At 19.3% G+C, this 23,107-nt stretch overlaps 1 protein-coding gene across 5 annotated transcripts in view; it reads left to right on the forward strand.

Annotated features, from left to right (window-relative positions):
- Positions 1 to 960: 960 nt before the first annotated feature.
- LOC107992923 (brain tumor protein-like) overlaps positions 961 to 23,107 on the forward strand; it is an 82,071-nt gene continuing 59,924 nt past the window's right edge. The window contains exon 1 of one of the 5 annotated variants that reach the window (XM_062072025.1): positions 961 to 1,232. The gene's annotated coding sequence lies outside the window, so the exon portion shown is untranslated. Of the gene's footprint in view, positions 1,233 to 16,117; positions 17,433 to 23,107 lie in introns of those variants that run through there. The other 4 variants (XM_017049047.3, XM_028664383.2, XM_028664386.2 and 1 more) reach the window with 4 other exon arrangements.

Consider the following 23,107-nt stretch of genomic DNA (forward strand, 5'->3'; position numbering starts at 1 on the left):
GAATTATACGATTATAGATCATTTTTTCAAAAATATTGTATTTTTTTAAAAAAATATTCTTAAATTCTCAATACAAAAATACAAAAAAGAAATACTGAAATTTTTCGGAATATGAAGAAATTTTCTGCTAAAAAAAATTATTTAATACATATAACTCATTATGTTTTCTTTATATAAATCATTAAAATTTTATCATGATTTCTAATTAATCATAATTTTTTTCTTATAAGATATTGTTTGAATATTTTTGTGAACTATTATATATTTGAGTATATTTACTTTTCTCATATTTAAACAATATTAACATTAGTATTAGAATTCAGAAATTTTCTACATTAATAAAAATTTCAATTTATAAAATGTCAAAAATATAGTTCGTTATTGCAAAGAATTTATATTTTATTTATTTTAATACGCATTAATACAATATAATAAAATACATATTATCGGAAATAATAAATATATTTTTGAAATATATATAAAAATATATAAAAATTTTTGAAATATATATAAAAATTAATATAATTTTTTGCAAAAATTTATAGAAACAAAACTGTACAAAAAATATAAAGAATAAAAATGAATAGAAATATTATCTTTCATCGTTAATGTTTCAGAATAATTAATATTTTCACAATTCATTAAAAATTTTATAAATTATATTAATATCACGAGTACATCTTAAAAAAACATTAAAAAAAATATTTTATAATTATTCTTTATTTTAATAACTATGTTTCTAAAAGAATATTATTATTGTTTAAACAATATTTAAATTTTCTATGTTAAATGAAATATAAAAATAACAACTAATAATAAAATGAAAATATAATAATAACATAGTATACTATCTAAGTATTCTAACCATTTCTTAAAATCTTTACCTTCTTGAAACTGTAGTTTACTATCTATCGAGACACGTACCTGGCCGAGAAATGACGGAATTGCACGAGTCAGGCACGAAAGTTTACGAATAACGTCGAGTCGTACGTAGCGTGAAGTAAAATTTGACACTTAATTTTATGATTAAAATGTGTATTATATGTGTATAATATTGTTTATCAATATGTAAAACGATATAACATAATAATTTGTAACATACCAAAGTAGAAAAACGTAAATTAGAAAAAGTATATGTTTATATATTCGAACCGGCAAAAACCTAACCTTCAAGTATATCACATTGGAAGTTTACCGGGTTATTTGACAACTGTTGCAACATAATACAAAAGGTAAGAATCGGATCATTCATTTTAATATTGTAATAGTATATAATTAAATATTTTTAATATTTGAACAATTTTTGATTAATAAATTAAAGATATATAATAATCATTAAAACTAAAGTGTCAGTTGTATTTTTTGGAAATTCGATTTTGTGAAGTATAAATATACATTCAAATACGTTCATTTCGTACGATGTAAATTTCACTATTCTCGAAACAATCTCGTGTTCACATCTCTTGTTAAAGCCCAGTGATCGAGTAATTGAAGAGCGGAAGTACATAGACGGTTAAGGCGTGATTGGGCGATTGTTTTCGACCCGGAAATACGTCAATTGCAATTCCATGGTAAAACCGCGGTTTATTGTTTCATGCTTTATGTTCGTAAAAATATACGAAACATGTTACATTGATTAAACATATTTAAATGCGAAATAAAATAGTGACATCAATTTTATACATATATATTTATAAATTTGTAGATATAATGATAATTTGTAATTTATGATTTATAATATATTTTAATATATTTTTATTCTTTTATAATATATATTTTATCAAAGCAATATGATAGTGATAATATTTAAATTGAAAAACTGGTGATATTTAAAATAAAATTTTTATGAAATAAAAATGTATAAAAAACAATATTTGTCGATTTTACTAGTTTTATTTTTCTTATATATTTACATTTATATATATATATATATATATATATATATATATAAAATCATATATATATGAAAATGAATTTCAATTTTTATAGTTTAAAAATATTTATTAAAATTGAAAAAAGTTTTAAAATGCTTTAATATTTTTAAAAATACTGTATTTTGAGAAATTTATTTTTAAATGACATATGTACTTTTACTAATAATTATATTATAAATAAAAATAAAAATCAACAAATTTTTTTAAATAAATTTTGAAAAATATTAAATAAATTTAAGTATTATTATTATTATATATTGATTATATATTGATTATATGATTTCATTCAGTTGAAAAATTATAAGATAGCTAACTGTAAACTGGAAGATATAGATTATAGAAGATAATTAAGAAGATATTTGAAAGATATTTGAAAGAAAAAAATTCATTTTATGATTTATTAGTGACAAAAATTAAATTCAATATCAGAACATATTAAAGAATATCATTCTAAAATTTATATAAAAAAGATTTTATATATATATCAGAAAATGTTATTTGAAGAAAATTTATTTAAAGTTCTGGGAATGTAAAATTAAATGAGAAATTTATTATATATCGCTTACGTATTCAATTTTAAATTTAAATATTTTTTTTCAAATTTTTATTTTTTTCAAATAAATTATATCTTATTTTTCAGATACTAAAATATTCATTTATTAGAAGAATAACATTTAATTTTTTGAATTAAAATTTAATCTTTTTTATGAAAATAAAATATCTTGACAGAATAATTTAATATCTTAGATTAAACTGTAAAATATAAAGTTACAAAAATTCTGATCAATATTTAATTATGTACTTTCAAATCGTGTTTCTCTTTCTGTTCATATATAGGTATGTATCACAATTCTCTTTAATTCTAAAATTTTTCTGGATACTACTGGAAGAAAATAAGGAAGAAATGGTCAAAAACAGCGGTATTGGTGAGTAGAATTTCCATTAATGAATTCTGAAAGCATCGTGCAGCGATGTCGTCAGATGCTTCTTCGTTTTCTCGTTTTTATTTTCTTTTTGTTGGGATCCCACGACGGTCTGCTGTAGATGGTGACTAGTCGTTCGAGGAAATGGACAAAAAATTTTAATTTCTTCAGCATGTGCGTTGGAGGTGACGGATCAGAGCGATAAACGTTCTTCTCGTTATTCTCGTCAGCTTTTAGTTTCATGTACATGCTCAAAAGCAAAAAGCATTCGATTCTTTGAAACTCTATCTTCAATTCTTTCTTACACAGTTGACATACCTTTATGTATAGTTTACTGCAACAATGAAATTTGTTTCAACAAAAAAAAAAAACCAATTTATACTGACTTTTCCCATAATGTTTGAAAAAATAGCGATACTATTTTGAAAATCTACGAAACTTTTTGTAATTCTGATGTAGTTATAAATTTCATTTTAATTTAAATAAAAAAATTTAATTTCAAAATAAAAATAAAAAATTTTAACAAGATCGAATAAATCGATAGATAAATTAAAACTATCATACAAAAAAGTAAAAATGAAATTAAAATATAAAATTAATGAATAATTTTTATTTATGTTACTAAATTAAAAAATATTCATATTCAAATATTACATAGAATGTTTTATTATTAATTGAATCAAAACGATTAAATATTTTGTAATATAATTTTGTATATAAAGATATAAAAAAATTACTTTTAAAAATATGTATATATATTGCATAATGTAAATAGTTTATAACATAAGTTAATAGCATAATAAAAAATAATAAATTAAAAATATATAAAATAAATATTTATATATGAAATGTTGAAATTTTGAATAACTAATCTTCCTTGACCACAATTACGAAACAGGACATTCTTTTATGAACAAATATTCTTTTTATGATTTAAAAGCATGAATATATATATGTATATCATATATGTTTAAATTTATCTTAATTAATCAAATTTGTAAAAACACTTTTTAATATCTTTATTCGTGTCATAATCTTAATCGTTTTGAATTAATTTATTATTCAAAGATTTACTATTTGTATAATGATTCGAAATTATTTATAATTTTGATATTGTTATTTTTTAAATCATTAGTTTCTTAATAATTAATAGAAAGTATCAATATATAGATTTATATATGAAAAAAGTAAAAATTTTTCATATATAATAAAATATTTCTATTATATTTTTTTATGTTTATTATATTTGTTATATACATTTTATTATTATTATTTATTTATTATTTATTATATGTTATTATATATGTTATTTTTATAATTGTAAAACTACAATTTTTTTTAAACTTATTGCAAATAATTATTTATTATTTTACATTTATTACTTATTTACATTTATTATTTTACATAAAGTAATTAAAATTCTTAATGAATAAATAAATTTTATTAAAATATTTTTTATAGTTAATATAAATATATTTTATATTTTTTATCATAAAGTTTATAAAAATAAAATTTTATTTAATTTCAATTTTCATCAGAGAAAAATTAATGAATTAATATGATAATAATATTAATTACGATTTTCCTATTATCTTCAATATTGTTTCAAATATAAATTCTTAATATAAAAAATTATTTGTAAATATAATTAAAATTTTTGTCTCTTTAACATAATTACTACATTAACGATAAATAATTTTTTATTTTAATCAATTTATAAAGAAAAAAAGAGTAAAAAAATAAAAAATTCAAATTATTATTCATTAAAATCCTTGTCTAATGATTATTTGGCAGAACGAATTACACAAGAAATTGGAGTTTGCAAACGGCGCAACAAAGCGTTGTAACCTTGGTTTGTTTTCATCACAAGAAAAATCGTCAAAGCAACATGGTCACTCTCACTTTTACTATCGATAGTCCCATTTTCTATTTATCTTTTTTCTTGTATTTTTCTCGTAATGGCCTTGCTATTTAGGAAATAAATGTATACATGGTATATAAATATATATATACATATTTAACCATTCGTGCAATTATTCAATGAGTGAAATTGTAATCGAACTTGGCATGTGTAGTAAATTATTCATTCTAAACAAGTTATGTATATGTTCTCTTATAAATCTAAATATATTTTAAATGATCAATTATGCATTTTAGTTTTCAAAAAGTTTTGTTAAAAAATTTTGTTAATGATTATTTATAAGATTATCTATAAGATTTACGTAATATATAATTAATATGAAAAGAAATATATTTTTTAAATTTTCTTCTCTAAAATATAATTATTGATTTTTATTTTATGATAAGATTATAAAATTTTATCAAATTATATAGATATTTTTTTATATACCAATCAATATAGCAATATTCATCTATATTATTAAGGAAAAAATATTTTATAAATATGTAAAATTTATACATATTACACATTTTATATATATTACAATAATTTTGAAAAAGAATAAAAATTGTATTATTTTATTAAGAAGTATTACTTTAATGTAAGTACACTATGTTATGTATTATAATATTATATAATATTATTAAAATATTAATAGAACATAGTAGAATTTCATTAAAATAACAATGTAATATAATATTATATAAAAAAATAAATAGCTTTATATAGCAGTATGTAATAATATAATATATATTAATATAAAATTATATAAAATTAATATATTAATATATTAGTATAAAATTATTTGTATTATTAATTACTTTTATAAATAATAATAATAATTTTTTTTTATTAGAATTACATATTTTCATCATCATTTACATATATTCATCATGTTACGAAACATGATTATTTTTCAATTTTTTACCGTTTGTATAGATAATCATTATTAAATAAATAAAATCATTAACTTTGATTATTGTCGAATCTCAAACTATTTTTTCTAAATAATTTCAATTGTATTAGAAAAAAAAATTGTTTTTTCATATTCTAAAGATACTATAAGATAATAGTAATAGTATATAATACTAGATTTATCAAATTTACACATCTTTAAAATATTTACAATCCTTCTCAAAAAAAAAATTTCTAAATTCTTTTTTTGCATATATTCATCGTATCGTTTGAATATTGATAGTTTAATTTTCAAGGAAGACTATTCTTTACAATTTATATTTCCTTGTGTGATAATTTTGAAAAATTAGTAACGAAATATTATTAAAAAAAATTCTATAAGATAATTCAATCTAGCTTTTTAAGTCTTTAAGCGATAGAAGATAAAATAACTTTAATAAATTTTCACTTAAAATATAAAATTAAATAGTTTTGAATAATACATTATATGATGTTTTTCATCATATTCTTGATTCAAAAAATTTTAAATTTATCTTTGTTTCTTAAAAGAAATTATATACTTTTTTATATGCTAATTAAAATATTTGTTTATTTTTTATAAGAGAATATTAATTTTTTATATATACTTATATCAAAAGTCAATTAACTTTAATTTCATATACTCATGAAAGGTAAAAAAAATATATTACTTTCTTTCTTTTTTTATATTTTATATTTTATACTTATACCTTTATACTTATACTTTATACCTTTTTATATTTTATACATGCTAAAATTTATAAACTTAGAATTAAAATATTTTAAACTAATCAATTTTCGACATGAATATATTAATATAAAACATTTTCCAGGAAATAGAAGATCACATTGATTGGCATATAAAAAAAATATCCAATAATTCTATACATATAATATATTATAAAATATATTAAAAAATATAATATATTAAATAATATATTAAAAAATTAAAAATATTCTTAAAATCATTAAAACATATTCATTATAGTGCATATGATGCATAACTCGAAATTATTTAATTTTGTCACATGAAATTTAATTTTATTTTTTATTTCTGTAAAGCTGTAAGTAGACTTAATGAAACGCTTTGTGTAAAGTAAGTGTTTATTAAATATATTTACTGTCATGATAAATTACTATATAAATTTTTTTATATACTTCTTTCTAAATTTTTGCAATGATAAAAAAGAATTACTTAAAATTATAAAATTTTTTATCATAATTCATTTCTCGAAAAAAAGCATTACTTATAAGTATTATAAATAATCATTTTAATAAAAAAAAATTAATTTTTCATGAAGAATTTGCTCTTTAATACTTATATTTTTGTATGTGTACATTTTTCTTCTTTCATTTTTCTTTCTAAAAAATTCTCATTTTTAATAAATCTTAAGTTATTTTTTCTATAAAGTTTTTTCAGTGAATTTAAATATTAATATTTCATTAATATTAATATATTATTGATAAAAAATATTATCATTAATTAAATTAAATGTTATTAAATTTATTTTAATAAAAATTCTAATAATCAATAATAATAAACAATAAATATTACATATATATAAAATATATTTAGAAAGTGTATATTTTTTTTTGTTTAGAATTAATTTAATAATTTTTCTTAAATAATAATCTTTAGAAAAATTAAAAATTGTATAAAATTTCTAATTTTTATGCAATTTTTTATATCTAATGATTTAAAGTATGAACAAAAAATAATGAAGTTATTAACGGAAAAAACGAAAAAAATTTAACAAAATAACATTTTATATCATGCTGGTATACTAAAATTTGTTGACGAATTATATCGATTTTAGGATTATTATCAGTTGTATAAATTTATATCTATAAATTTATATTTATAAAAGTATATCGCATAAAAAACTGTATTTAATCGCTGTAAGAATATAATAATCCGATCTTTTGCATAAATTTTGGATAAATACGCTAGTAAACTAATAATTTTTTATATTGATTACCTGAGATTTTTTTATAGTCTTTTTTATAGTCAAAATATAGTTATTTAGAATTTTATCCAGATCTATAATATCATCATAAAATCGTTCGGATATGATGTAGGTACGTATACTTATATACAATTATAAAAGAAAATAAGTATGTAAAATGAAAGATTATGTTTATGTACTAATTAAATTTTATAAAATTTATATATTCATATTTTATATATATAAATATAATATGGTATACAAAATATTAATATATTCATGAAGCATTAATTCTAGAGGATCAATTCTAAATAAAAACAAAAATTGATGTACAAAATGAGATTTTATAATTCACATTTATAATTTAAATTCACATTCAACTCAAGATGAAGTGAGATAAAAATAGATAAAAAGTGTGAAATTATTTCGTTACGCGTTGCCACTTTGCTTCTGTTTTGTTTTATGTAACATAAACTTATATTATTTATAATTTAATAAATAATCAACCGATCTTTATATATACTATCTTTTGTATTTGTTTTGGTATCTAGAACAAACCTCTCAAAGGTATTCCAAGAATATACAGAAAATCATATATACAGAATGTATACATTGAAGATTTGTCAACTATACACAAATATATTATTGGCTATATTTTAGAGTAGTTTTTATTATGTTTGTATACATGAGCTTTCAATGTCATCAATGTCATGGCTTATTATTAATTTGTGTTAAATTTTCAATCTTTATCGTTCTATCAATAATGCTATATAGAGTACATTGATATGATTCTCACATTACATGTGCATGCATTTATGGCTGCTAAATAATATAGAAATTATCCAAATCGCAACATATGATAGAAGATAGAAGATTGATTCAAATAAACGAGTAAATATCTACATTTTCGATCAATCACTAAAACGATAAAGACTAAAAGTTTGACTTGGAAATAATAACGAGCCATGATATGCTTAAAGTTCATTTATATTCATGCAATAAAAACTAATCTATAGTATAATCAATAATATAATCAAATATATTTACATGTATTTAACTAATCTTTATGTTGATTTATTTGAAAATGATTCTTCATATGAAAAAAATATTCTACATTTTCGATTTTTTATTTTTTTTATATAGATTTATTTTATTTCATTTCATACCATTAATTCAATAATACTCTACATATTTCTTATATTTTACGCAAAGAAAAAAAATAAAGAATAAAACATCTTTATTGAACAAATTTAAAAAAATTAAATTACTTTTTAATACTTTATTTTATTAAAAAAGAACAGCATACAATAAATATAATTGTATTATTTGTATAAAATGATGTGATAATAGAATCAATCATTATTTAATTATAATAATTATAGTTATAATTTTTTAAAGTGAAAAATTATGAAAAGAGAATATTCCTTTCTGAATTTTTATTCATAATATAAATACTGTTAGAAAAATTATTACACATACATATAAATATATATATATATATATATATATATATTTTATATGTATTTATATAATAATAATATAATAATAAATAAGAGAAATAAGAGAAAATAAATAATTAATAAATTATTATTGAAAATAAACAAATAAATAATTAATGAAAATATTCTATACTTAATTAAATTCTTTTATCTTATCTTTTATAAATATAATTTCTTTCTTTATAGTTTTCAATTTTTGTTTTAATTCTATAAAAAAAATAATGAATTGATAATAAAATCTTTTCTTGATATCTTTCTTTGAAAACAATTCTCAAATAAGTTAAGTAAGTAAGAAGGGTGGCACGCACGGAAATAACGATTGAAACTCTGGAACTTTCGTTAATTATTGACTAGCAAAATGACAGTTTTATTGCTTTTTTCTTTCGTTTCTATGCATGCAACGTTCCAAACTTTTTACTATGGGAATAATATCAAACTTAGATGGAAAAATTAGATGGAGAACTCATAACTACGTTTCATTGTAAGATTGAAGATTTAAATTTTATTTTATTACTTTTTAAATATTTTTAATTGTTTATTAATAGATACATATATTAATTATTTATAAAGATAGTATAATTTATTTTTTTTATCTAATAAATAAAAATTATCTTAAAGATGTATGATATAAATTATAAAAGAATTTCAAACATTTTTGAAATATAGTAATCTACAAAATTATCTGAATTTTTTTCTATAAAAAAATTCTATGTACAAATCGATATAATATGTATGTTTTACGAAACGTAAATAAATATGATTCAAGATTATATATAATATTGTTTGATATAAATAAATAAATTAATATATATAATATAAAAAGTATTAAAATATTATTATGAACATCAATTTTGCAAATATTCAATAATTATTATTATCTTAATTATTTATGTAATAATATTTTTGATAATAATCAAAATTTTTTTTAGACTAATTCCTGTTTTTTAAAATATCTTTATAATATTCACGAATTCTAACAATTTTCTTCTTTTATTAATTCTATATATGTTTAAATTTATTTTAAATTTTATATTAATAATTTTATTTATTTACGATGATAATGATATTTTTTACATGTTGATATAATTATTATATATTTAATGTTTATAAAAATTTATATAAATAGTAAATATAATTTTATATTTATAAAAATTTTATAAGGTTCTATGATCAAATATTTGCACATATTTATGTATATATAAGTACATATAAATTATGTATATATAACTCGAATTGTGAATCAAGAAACACCCGGTATAAGGAACGCAGACAACTCTTAGTTCACGGGTTTGAAGACCAGCTGCTTCTTTAACGAAAAAATACAAGTCAGCTGTTTTCCGGTGTGGCACACGCCGACACGATTACTCGTTTTCAGCCAGACGTTCATATTTACGAGAAACCTGACTATTTTATTTCGACAAAATATTGCTTCTTTAAATAATAATAAAAAATTATAACTGCGATATTATAAGAAAAACAAAATGGACTTTACAAATGAATTAAAAGATTTATGAATACTCACAGTTGCCGTTTTTTTTCGAAAAATCTATTTTTCGAAAAAGCTATTTTCTGATATATATTTGATAAATTATAAAATTGAAAGATTAAAAATACGAAAATAAAAAATTATTTATTAATAATAATAAAATTTGATCACAGAACTATTTAATCATGGATTATGAAATTTGTTTAATAATCTCCTCATTATATTTTTAAAATTATATTTCACTTGTATGATTAGTATGATTATAATACAACAGCAAAAAAAAAATAGAGAAATACTTATTTCTTTAAATAAATTAAATAATTATACAATATATCATATAACTTTGACTTTTATTTCTACATATAATAGAAAATTAAAAATAAAAAAGAAATTAATATATATATATTTAGGATGTTTATAATTTTGATAAATTTAATGAGAAATTTATTTATATTTTTTAAAACATGTTTCACAATAAACGAAACAAAAAAATTTAATAAGCTTTAATAAAATTTAATAATTATATATTATAATATTATAATTAATAATAATAATATTATTATATCATAATATTATATAATAAAATATTATATAATTAAATTTTATATAATATATAAAATTATAATATAATAATTTATAAAAAATTTTAATTAATTAATACATAATTAATACATATTAATACATATTATATTATATGTATTTATTTTTGTAATTTAAATATATAAATTGATAAATTGAAATTGATATTATATTATTTCTAAATGATTTGATTGGAACAAATACGTATATATATATATATATACGTATTTGTTTATATATATATATATATATATATATATATATATATATATATATATATATATATATATATAAATGTATATTATAAATTCTATTTATTTTTTGAATTAATTAATTGATTGAATTAACTAATTGAATAATTAATTAATTGTAATGATAAATAAAAATAAAAATTAATTTATTATCGATAAATGATAACTAAAATTTTTATAATTACTTTTTTTATCTTATATTTATTTTATAATATATAATAAAATTTTTAATCTATTCAACAGATATATCGTTATCTTAGAAAAAAAATTAGATATATTATTTTATTTCTAATTACCTATAATTTCATTGTGATGTGATTTATATTGTCTAATATAATTTTATATTTGGAATTAATACGGTAAAATTATAAGTAATGAAAAGAGATACATTCTATTAAAATTTACTTATTATAATCATCTTGATTTAATAAAATCTTAATTATATTATTCATCAAAATACTTTATTTTTACTAATAATAAAAAATTTTTATAAAATAATATTTATATTACGTAGATAATTTATTAAATTATTTGATTATTTATAATGATAAATACTATACAACTAATTTTGCAATTTTATGATCTGTGGTTTTTTCTTTGATCAATAATAAAAATATTTATTAATTATTTTATTGATATATATATATAAAAAATTTTTATTAATTGTAATCATAAAACTGTAATTAATTGTAGTTATATATAACTATTTGTAATTGTAATGATGTATAATTTTTAGAAGCATATTCAAAAAAATATATAATTTTTTTAATAAATTAAAGTTTTGCGGATATATTGAGTTGCTATAATAATAAAACATTTAAATTAAATACAACATAAATATAAAATATAAAATAAATATAACATATTTTAAAAATAAGCCCTAGCTTTCTTGTATTTTTTTAATAACTAATATTTACATCATTCATTTTTTTTATCCAGATACTTCAATATTATATATATATACTTCAATATTTATACGGAAAGATATGATAATGTGGGAAAGTTTTAACTGTATTATAACATTTAATAAATAATAATAATTTTAAATTATTAATGCAAATATCATAAAGATGTATATTTGTGTATAATATACAATATATATATATATATATTACGATTGATGAAAATATAATTTTATTACATGTATATATAATTTTTTTACAAGAATGTACATGAGAAATATGGCAAGAATAAATTTAAGATACAAAAATAAGTCCAAAATATAAAATAAATTTTTTTTTTAAATACTTATTATCGAGTAGATAAATTAAATATAAAAACTAAAAACTAAATATCAAATATAATTTATTAATTAAAAATAAAATTTATTAATCCTTGATTGAATATAAATAAATATTTAATTGCTTATAAGAAATTATTTTACATACGAAAATAAATAAAAAATATATAAAATTTATTTAAATTTTCATTTTTGAAAAAATTGATTTCATACATGTAGTTATATAAGTTAATGAAGTACACATATATTCTATTAATTTTAAAATTCGTTTTTCTTAAAAATGAATTTTCGAATGAAAGAATTTTATTCTATCTCCTGTTAATTAAAAATTTATAACAAATTGGAAATTAATCAAATTTTTACTCAATTTCAAAATTTGATTTTCTGAAAAAAAAGACTACTAATAAGAAAATATTATTCGTTTTTTTCAGTTATTTTTCTAAATTCTCTCCTAACATATATTTCATAAAATTAAGTTTGATACAATGTTATAACATTTAATCTTTTTTGAACGATTTGAAAATATCTGATCTTATATTCATTTATCAACAATGAAAACTTATTTATTTAAATTATTAAAAAATTACATGAGAAAAATTTTTAAGTCTTTCTAAATTCTTCTAATTATCTTTGCTGTATATAATTTAAAATAAAAACATTTATAAATATATACTTATAAAATGCAAATTAAAATTTAATTATAAAAGAAGAAAGAAAATACATAATAAAAAAATATATAAAATATATAATCTCTTGCTCGCAAAGCAGGTACATTTGTCATTTTGTTCTCTTGATTAAGTGCTTATACAATTTGTCGATTTTAAAAATGTCATTGATCTTTTCACTGATAAAGTATTTATAAAAAAATAATAAATTTAATAATAATCATAGCGTTATTTAGTTTAAAAAAAAACTTAGAATGAATTGTATTATTGTTAAATAAGAAATATGAATATTTAAAATATATATTGAATATAGGTATGTGTTATAAAGTGAAATAAAATTGTAATGATGATTTAGATATAATACAGAAATAAAATTGTTGATCATAATTGTTTAACTTCTATTCTTGTTACAATTGTAAAAGTAAGATGAGAATACTAACATAAGCATTGCAAAAAGATATGAAAACGAAATATATAAAATTTTCATTAATCAATAGAAATACATATTAATCGAAAATATCTCAGAAATTTAATAACGCAAAATAAACATTATATTATATAATATTAAATATATATTTTACATAAATTTAATATCAATGATATATCAAATTTTTCATATTCTATACAGTATAAAAAAAAAGCTTTTTATAATTTTAATACAATTATATAATTTAATATAATTATATTTTTCTTTATTTAAAATTATTTTCATAAATCAATTTTTTTATAAAAATAGAATTTTTAAAATTTTCTTTTTGTATTCTTTCCAATATATACTGAGTATGATTTACATGTTTCTTATTGCTAAATATCATTTTTCGGTTTAATATTGGATATTATGTCTATTAGAATGTCTTCTTTTATCTTTCATATAATTAATTAAATATTGTATATTTAATCTGCCTTATATGATATTTTTTTATTCTATTTATTCTATCTCCTAAAATTATTATTTATTTTAAATTTAATTTTCTTATTTCTATGTAAAATACTTATTTAATTTTTTTATTTTAATAATTTATATAGATTTTTTTTATTAATTGATATATTTAATGAATTTTATATTTTAAATTTGATATAAATAATATTAATTAGTATAATTTTTAAATTATAAAAAAGTTTATCATTATTTTACAAAAACAAAAAACGAATAAATATAATTGTATAAGTTTCTGAAAATTTCCATAAAATATGTAATATATTTCATTGTCACATTATCGTAACTAATAGATTGCAAAGATAATAATGAATTATCGATCCATGAAAAGCTATGTCTATTCCATTGTATTATGATATAGATAAATTCTTTCCTGATAATACTTTCATGTATTATTTGTATACTTTATCAAAATTATTCTTTATTATTATTTCTATATCATCATATTATCAATATTTTTATGATCTATTTTTATAATTTCTAAAATATTTTTCAATCGATGTTATGATCAAATCAATATGTCGTAAAAATTAATAAAATTTTATTAAAAAAAATTAATACTTATTATTATTTATTTGTAAAATGTAATTTATAAAGAAACTAATCAATTATCGACAAGTATAAATCATTATTATATTTAAAATATGTAAGTATATTAATATTATGATAAATAAATATTTTATGATAAATTTTATTTTATAATAACAAAATTAAAATGTGTTATAATTTTAAGTAAAAATAGTTGAAAATATTTAATTAATTTTAAAATATGTTACTAATTTATTAGAAAACAGTGATTTGAAATTATTATTATTGGATATTATTATTTATTATTAAAAGAAATTGTTTAAAATAACAATAAAATAATTTTAAATATTTAAATATAATATGTATAGTATAAAATAATTTATTATATATAATATAAAAATTTAAGTTTTAATTATTTTTTTTTAATGAAATATTTTCATATCATTATTCTTTGTTTATTTGACAAATTGTTATATTATTTCAATTTTAAAATTTTACAATGTTTTCTATGTATATTAATGTTATATATACAAATAAAATGTTTCAATTTATTATTATCTTTTTAATTATATTTAATCATTTAATTTTTAATTTTAAATTTATTTAATATATTATTTACAATAATAAAAATAGTGAATGTAAAAAAAAATAACAATTCAATATTTATTATAAAAAAATTACTTTTTTTATATTCTTTTATAATTTTTTGTAATTTTTGCTAATAAAAATGTTTTAAATTATTTAATTCAGATATTTGTATACATATAAATTACATTTAAATACATATAAATTACATATTATTAAATATAATATGCGTACGATTAGATATTATTATTATATATATCAATTGGTTTCATAATTATGGATTCTACATATAGATTTTATGAATAGATCTTAAATCTGAATGATTATAGATAGCTATAAATTTAATCACTGGCATTTGTCGAGTCCTTATAAAAGCAGTCAATGGCACTTAAACTACACGGTGAATAACTTTCAACCGATTTCTTTGGATTCGTGCATCCGTTATGATGACCATCAGTTTATGGCAGGGTGAAACGTGTGGGGAGAGTATACTACATGGTGGGGTTGCGCAGGATACTGTTCGGAATCTCCAAGGGTAATACAAGAGGGGTAGTAACCGATGGTAGTGGTTATATTTATACATCTCTTCCGCCCCCGTCAAGTGAGAAGGGATAGCGACGCCACCACTACCCCACTACTTCTACCACCACCACCACCACCGCCGCCGCCGCCGCCGCCACCACCACCACCACTCGCTGTCGCCACCACCACTACCACCGCTACCACCACCAATGCCGTCACTCCACCACCGGTGCCATCATCACCGCCAACACTTCGTCGTCGTTACCAACGTCGAGACGCTATGTGTGATCGTTGCTATCGTTTTAGTTATTAACAGACCGTACGATCATTCGTATTGTAGTGAAGCGGGAGAAAAAAGAGTGAAAGAGGGAAGAAGAGAAATAGTAGTGAGATAGGAATTGAGGAAGAGAAGAGAAGAGAAAATTGTCGTGGATGTGTGCAAAGAAGAAAAAAAATAAAAGTGGAAAAACGAATAGAACGTGAAAAATAGAAGGAAGAATCGAGCGTAGGGAAAAAGAGAAAACTGAAATACAGAGAGAAACTATATTACGAGCCATGCTGCACAGTCTCGCTTGAACAAAGGAAGGCTCCCTCAACTGAGGGTCGTTTCCGATCGACGAACCGTCGGTCCCCCTTCGTTTGCCTTCGGCGCGCCTCGTGTGGCATAAGTGTCTAGCAATCGGCCAGTCACGTAGCAGCGGCCGAGCCGTGAGGAACAAAGAACGGAAGGATAAAAGTAAAAAAGAGCAAAAAAGAAGCATATATCCATGAACCGGCTTGCCGGTAAAAATAAAGAAAAAAGGCAGGTAACAATAATATTGTGCTTGTGTCACAGAAATTCTTATTGATCAAGAATTTTGAGTGGAAAAAGTGAAGAAAATTTCCTGTTCCTATTGAAATTTTTTATCAAAATCAGTTCAATTTGTGTACGGTACATTATAAGTTGTTTCCGCGTATCGTTTCGCAAGTTTTATCGTGTAGATACGTTAACGCTAAAATCAATGCAAGTGTAAAATAGGCATCTTTTACGCGTGTGTGTTTTCCAAGGTGCTTTCGTTTTCGTGTTTTCAAACCACTTTGAGTGAATTCAAATAAGTTTTGAACAACGGTGAACAGAAGTTGGATTCTTAATTGGCAGTTTTGTGAGTGAGCGTTCTCGACATACCGGCGACCTAACCTAACGATTTCTTTCTAAGGGGTAGGCACGCAATTACCAACGATAATTGTTACGTATACATATTAAGAAATCGATTGTTCATGCGTGCCGTTAAAATGTGCTAAATGGTGAAACAGAGAAGCTGAATAAAGACAAACGTGACTACAATATAAATCTTTATCTATCAATTATCAACATAACATTCATTTGCCTTTATTTTTGCTCCTCAATTCGCTTTTGTGTGACATGTGCCACAAATATACAGTGCACACCTGAATTTGAAGGATTTTTTGACTGAAAAGCAGAATTCCTCCGTTCGGTTACATACGGATTATCCTCGTATTTACGGTAAATTTACATTTTTTTTAACGTAAAAAATTTGTCAAACAAAAAATATAATAAATATCTTATTACATAGATTATTCCTAGCTTGAAATTTTTTTTGTGTACTTTCAAGTTGTACTATATTTTGTTATATGTATATTTATTGATCTATTTTAATAATGAAAATCATAATTTCATATATTCTAGAATAATCTTTGTAATATATACGATTATTAAAATGAATTGCAAATTATATTTTAATATTAGACGAAGTTTATTAATATAAAAGAAATTTATTAATATTAGAAGAAGTTTTATTATCATTTTAATAATTTAACGTTAACTTATATATTTATAATAATAATAAATAAAATTATATTGACTTGAATTTTCTTATAATAAATTTTCATGTTTAAAATTTCAAAATTTTTAATTCGAAAAATAATATTTAATAAAATTAAATTTGCAATTTTATAAAATATATAATATATTTATATAATTTTATAAATATATATTACATTTCTAATTTAAAAAATTTGTTTTTTAATTCTTTTCTTTTATAGTATCAATTTTTTATGAAAATAATATTATATTTTTATCAGATATATTTAACATAATGATTCTGTAAATTTTAACAATGTTAAAATAATTTTACAAATTTTAAATATTAAAAATATCTAAAAGTATAAAAAATAAAATGAAAATTGAAAAAATCCTTTTTTTAAAAAATATTTTTCAGTTTAACTTTATTGAAAATTTATTATTATATTATTAAAAATCGTCTGTTTTTATTCTTTTGCCACATTATCGTTTCAATTACTTTCATAAATAATCACAATCATTGTTTTGTAAAACGATCTGCTCTTATCAAATGTCATGTCTACATATGACTCAAAAATCATACTCTTGTTATTTCTGCCAGTTTGAAAGTTGACTACGTTGCAAAGTAGTTATGCATACCAGTGGATACATTTGTCATATAATTAGACGTTCGAGTGATTCGAAACGTGACATTTATCGTCTGTTGGTGACAACGGATAATTATTCAAAAGCATAATTGTTAATTACGGACTTTGATGCGATAATTTGAAGCTTAAGTGATCTTGTGATTCAATCAATTTAATTATTTAAAATTCTGTTGAGAATAATTCTCAAATTACATGTTGTGTAGTCCGAATAAAATTTCATTCAAAAACTAATTATATTTGTCGAGATCACATACGCGAATCATTCATTAAGACCATATTAATTTATTAACATAATCAATGGAATGTAAAAACATAAATTACAAAAATTATACAAAATGGATGTGTATTGTCGAAATATATTATAATATTTAATGTATGACAAATTACTCAATAATACAAATAACGAAAATTAATGTAATAGCATTTTATATTTTTTAGCATGTTATTTTCATATATTTTTTAATCTTATCATTTTATTTTCTTACTTCGATGTTTAGAATTAAACAATTATTTCTTTTATATAATAATTATTTCGCAAATTAACATGAACTTAGATGCGAACAATTTAAAAATATATGTATTTAAAAATATATCGAAGAAATTTTAATTGGTTTTTATAAATTTTTAATAAATCATAAATTATTATTTTCTTGATTCGTTTGATTCATATTTAAATATAGAATTTACAATTAAAATAATACAATAAATATTTTTTATTTCATATATTTAATATTGTGATTAAGGGAAAAAATAAAATTAATTTTAATTTGGTCAAACAACATTGTTCGTGCATGTAGCTTCATAGTATATAAGTTGGATTTAAATTCAGGAAAAATGATAATAATCTATCGAAATCAGATGGTTTTTTGAAATTTTAATTTTCTACAAATACTGTTGAATTGTCCACTCAGTTCGATGATTCATTCGCGAATAAAATAATGTACGCCGACAGAGGCCGCACATTTATTTCTTGACGTTTCTGTTAGTACGTTGAGAAATACTAGATGAAGGCTAAAATGAAACAAAAAATTCTTGAGCAATATTAATTTGTTTGAAATGACATAGATATTGAAATTCCTTTTCATTCGACATACTAAATATGATATATATTATAATTTTTAACTCTTGAAAGGCGATGATGAAATTGTTGCATACATTGAGTATTTTTTATCTATAACATTCGCTCTTCATTTGAATTATAAAATTTTTATATTATTCATTCTTTCATCAACATTTACAAAATTTTTAAAATTTTTAAAAATATAAATGCGATAATCTCGCGAAATTTACTATTCGCCAACGGATGGTTAAATATATATTATAAACGATTGCAAACGAAATGGAGTTTATTTTCATTTCTATATATATATATATATATATATATATATATATATATATATATATGTATGTATGTATGTATGTATATTTATCTATTATTTAAAATCTATATTTACATATATAATTCTTGAATTATATATGTAATTGTATATGCGTGAATTTGATATCTGAAAGATATCAATAAAAATCAATTGAAAGTCTCCAATATAAATCGAATATGATAGAATAGTTATAGGAAGTAGAAATCATTTGAATCTATACACGATTGAGATTCTTGTAAATAGAAGAAAATTCCTCATAAGTACATCGAGCTTATAGAATCGTTTCATTCATAACATGAGAATGTACGCTACATAACAACATAGTGAGTCATTTTTACGTGATTCGACGTAAATATGCTTCACACGAGACGGTTGTCACGTCGCATTCAACGTTATATATACATATTTAGTTTTACACTTTTTCTCATAAATAATCAGAAATCATTACAATGCAAAAACTAAATTAATGAAATTTATGTGCATAAATATATTTTTTAATAATATAGAAAATACGGAATGTAAATAATACTTTACGTTATTTTTTATTTCTAAGTGAATAAATTTATATAAAAAAAACAAAGTTTTACTATTATATATAATACCATTTTTTTAAAAATATATATTTTTTAATTTTTATTATATTTTATTATAATTATTAATATATATAATTATTAATATTTATATTTTTATTACTTTTATCATTATAATTTTCGTTTAATGATTACTTTTAACATTTCAACATTCTATAACGAATTATTATATAATATTAATAAAATATCAATTCAAAGAAAGCTTTTAATGCACTAAATGTCTAAAATAATGCAATTTTTATAATACTGTTTAATAAATATAACGTTAAAATATTTCTAAAATATTTAATTTTCATTAATATTAAATTGCATTATTGAAATTAAATTACTAAAATTATCTTAATTGCTCTTGTATTAAACAAAAGAAAATTTTTTTCACATTTTATTACGATTAATCTATTGCTGCTATTATATATAATATGTTATGTAAACAGATTTAATTAGTTTCTCTTCCATTAGAGATTCGTTGAATGAATAACTAGATTATCAAGAAATGTTTAATCAATGAATTAATATGCTATAACTAGATTATCGGTATTTCATTTTTAAAAATTTTTTTTGCTCTTGATATGTAACTTGCTTTTAAAGTTCGTAGATTTATAAATACAATAACATTTAAAAATTATTATTAATATTATATAACTTATTTTTATTTTTTAAAATTTTTTAAGAATCACCAATTGTCTATATATTTTAAATTAAAGATTGTTAAGCTTTTATATAAATTATAAACTTTTACAAAATAAATGCAAATTGAAATATGATAAGACTAGAGAATAATTTTATATATAAAAGTGAAAAACGAAGGAAGAGATTATTTTCATGAGAACAAATAAATTGAAAAGTGTAAAATAAAATTATTTAATAAATTCTATTTTTCAAAAAATAAATATTAATTAACAAATAAAAATAAATAATAAAATATACCGTCAAAATATTACCGTCAGATATTAATATATTTAACGAATTTTCAATTTTTTTAAGTTTATAAATTTTATTCTAAATTTTTCATTTAATATTCTGTAAAGAATATTATATATGATTCTATTGGGTAATATTAGTAATTATTATATTACCAATGTTTTGAAAGATAAAGGAAAACATACATGCATAAAATTGCTTGATATTTATTTAAATATTCTTTATTTTTTTTATTTTTGATTATTTTTGATTACTAATTTATAAATTGTATATATTATAGACATTTGTATATGTATTTGTATGTCTAGCATACGAATTGTCTATATTATTTTTCATATTTCATTTAGAATTGTTTAATATGTATTCATGAATATGAAACAGTTTCAATAATTCATCCATTATATATGCCTCTAATTGCTTATCGATCGTGACTAAGTATTAAAGTACTCATTGCATATGTATATCTATTTATCGATTTATAGATTTAAATCTAACATTGAGATTATTAATTGATGGCTATACTTAGCAAAAATTAATTGTATATGTTATCTCATAATAGTAGAATTATTGATAACATTTTATAAATATTAACTAATTAAATATAAAATGTTAATCTCAATTAATCTGTTACTTTTAATTATCTTTATCTTCAACATTGATTAATCGTATTAATTAATGCATAAATTAAAATGCGGGATACAATCAATAAATTCTAAATTTCGAATGTGTATGTCGATATTCTCTTATAGCTTTTACGAAAATTTTAAGAAATCTCTTAAAAAGAATACTTCTGTTTCTTCTAGGCCTTTACCTTCAGAAAGCAACTTACATTCCAGAATGACGCGCAGAATATTTGGGCCTAAGTTTCCAGGCTTCTTCTGTTATAAGAGAGAAACCGGTTTTTCTCAGAACTGACCGATCATTTTTCCAAAGTGCATGGTACTACATCAGAAATGCATGATTTGAAATTTGTATTCTTTTTCTACTATACGAAAATATTTTAATATAATACTTTTTTATGTAGTAATCTTTCTAATAATTAAAGCATATAAATTTTTCAAGATAATATAAGAAACATTATAGATATTTAAATTGTATTGATTATCATTTTTTCCGATAATTGAGAAGATACTGTTAAATGCTTTTTTTTTTAAATTTTTTTTAACAAAATCATATTTAACAAAAGAACAATACTTAGAAATAATCAAAATTAATGGTAACAAAGTTTTGAATTGTATTTATTTAAAAATAAATTTTTTTATCATTTCCATCGGATTATTTAAATTAAAAATAAGTAAAAAAGATTCTTAATTAAAATAAGATAACATTCACTTCGAAGAAATGAAATCAAAATTATATATTATTGATAAAAATATCTGAAATTTACAATCGTCTTTTAAATGAAAATTTATAATATATATACATGTATTTAATTAAAATTGATTAAGAATATATTTTGATCGAATCTACTTTGTTTATTTAATTTTACGCTGTACTATTTCTATTTCTGACTAGAAACAATATTAGTAAAAATTAAAATAAAATTCTCAGATTTCAATTCTCAATAACCTTGAAATATATTGTCCAGATTAACATTTTAAAAAATTTTTTACTATACCTATATTATATAGTTACCTGTAAAGGTTGCTCGGCTTTTTCGAAATATTTGAAAGAAAATGCTATATTGAATTTCGTTTATATGTCCATGACAATGTATTTGTAGCTACCGCTTATCTATTGTTTCTATAAATACATTGCAAGTCGGCGTCCAAAATGTATAGTAAATAAGTCGGTCAAAAAGTTTTTTTGAATTTTTTTTTCTTTCTTAATTTGTACAAATT

This window comes from Apis cerana, linkage group LG2 (assembly GCF_029169275.1).
Source record: "Apis cerana isolate GH-2021 linkage group LG2, AcerK_1.0, whole genome shotgun sequence".
NCBI lineage: Eukaryota > Metazoa > Arthropoda > Insecta > Hymenoptera > Apidae > Apis > Apis cerana.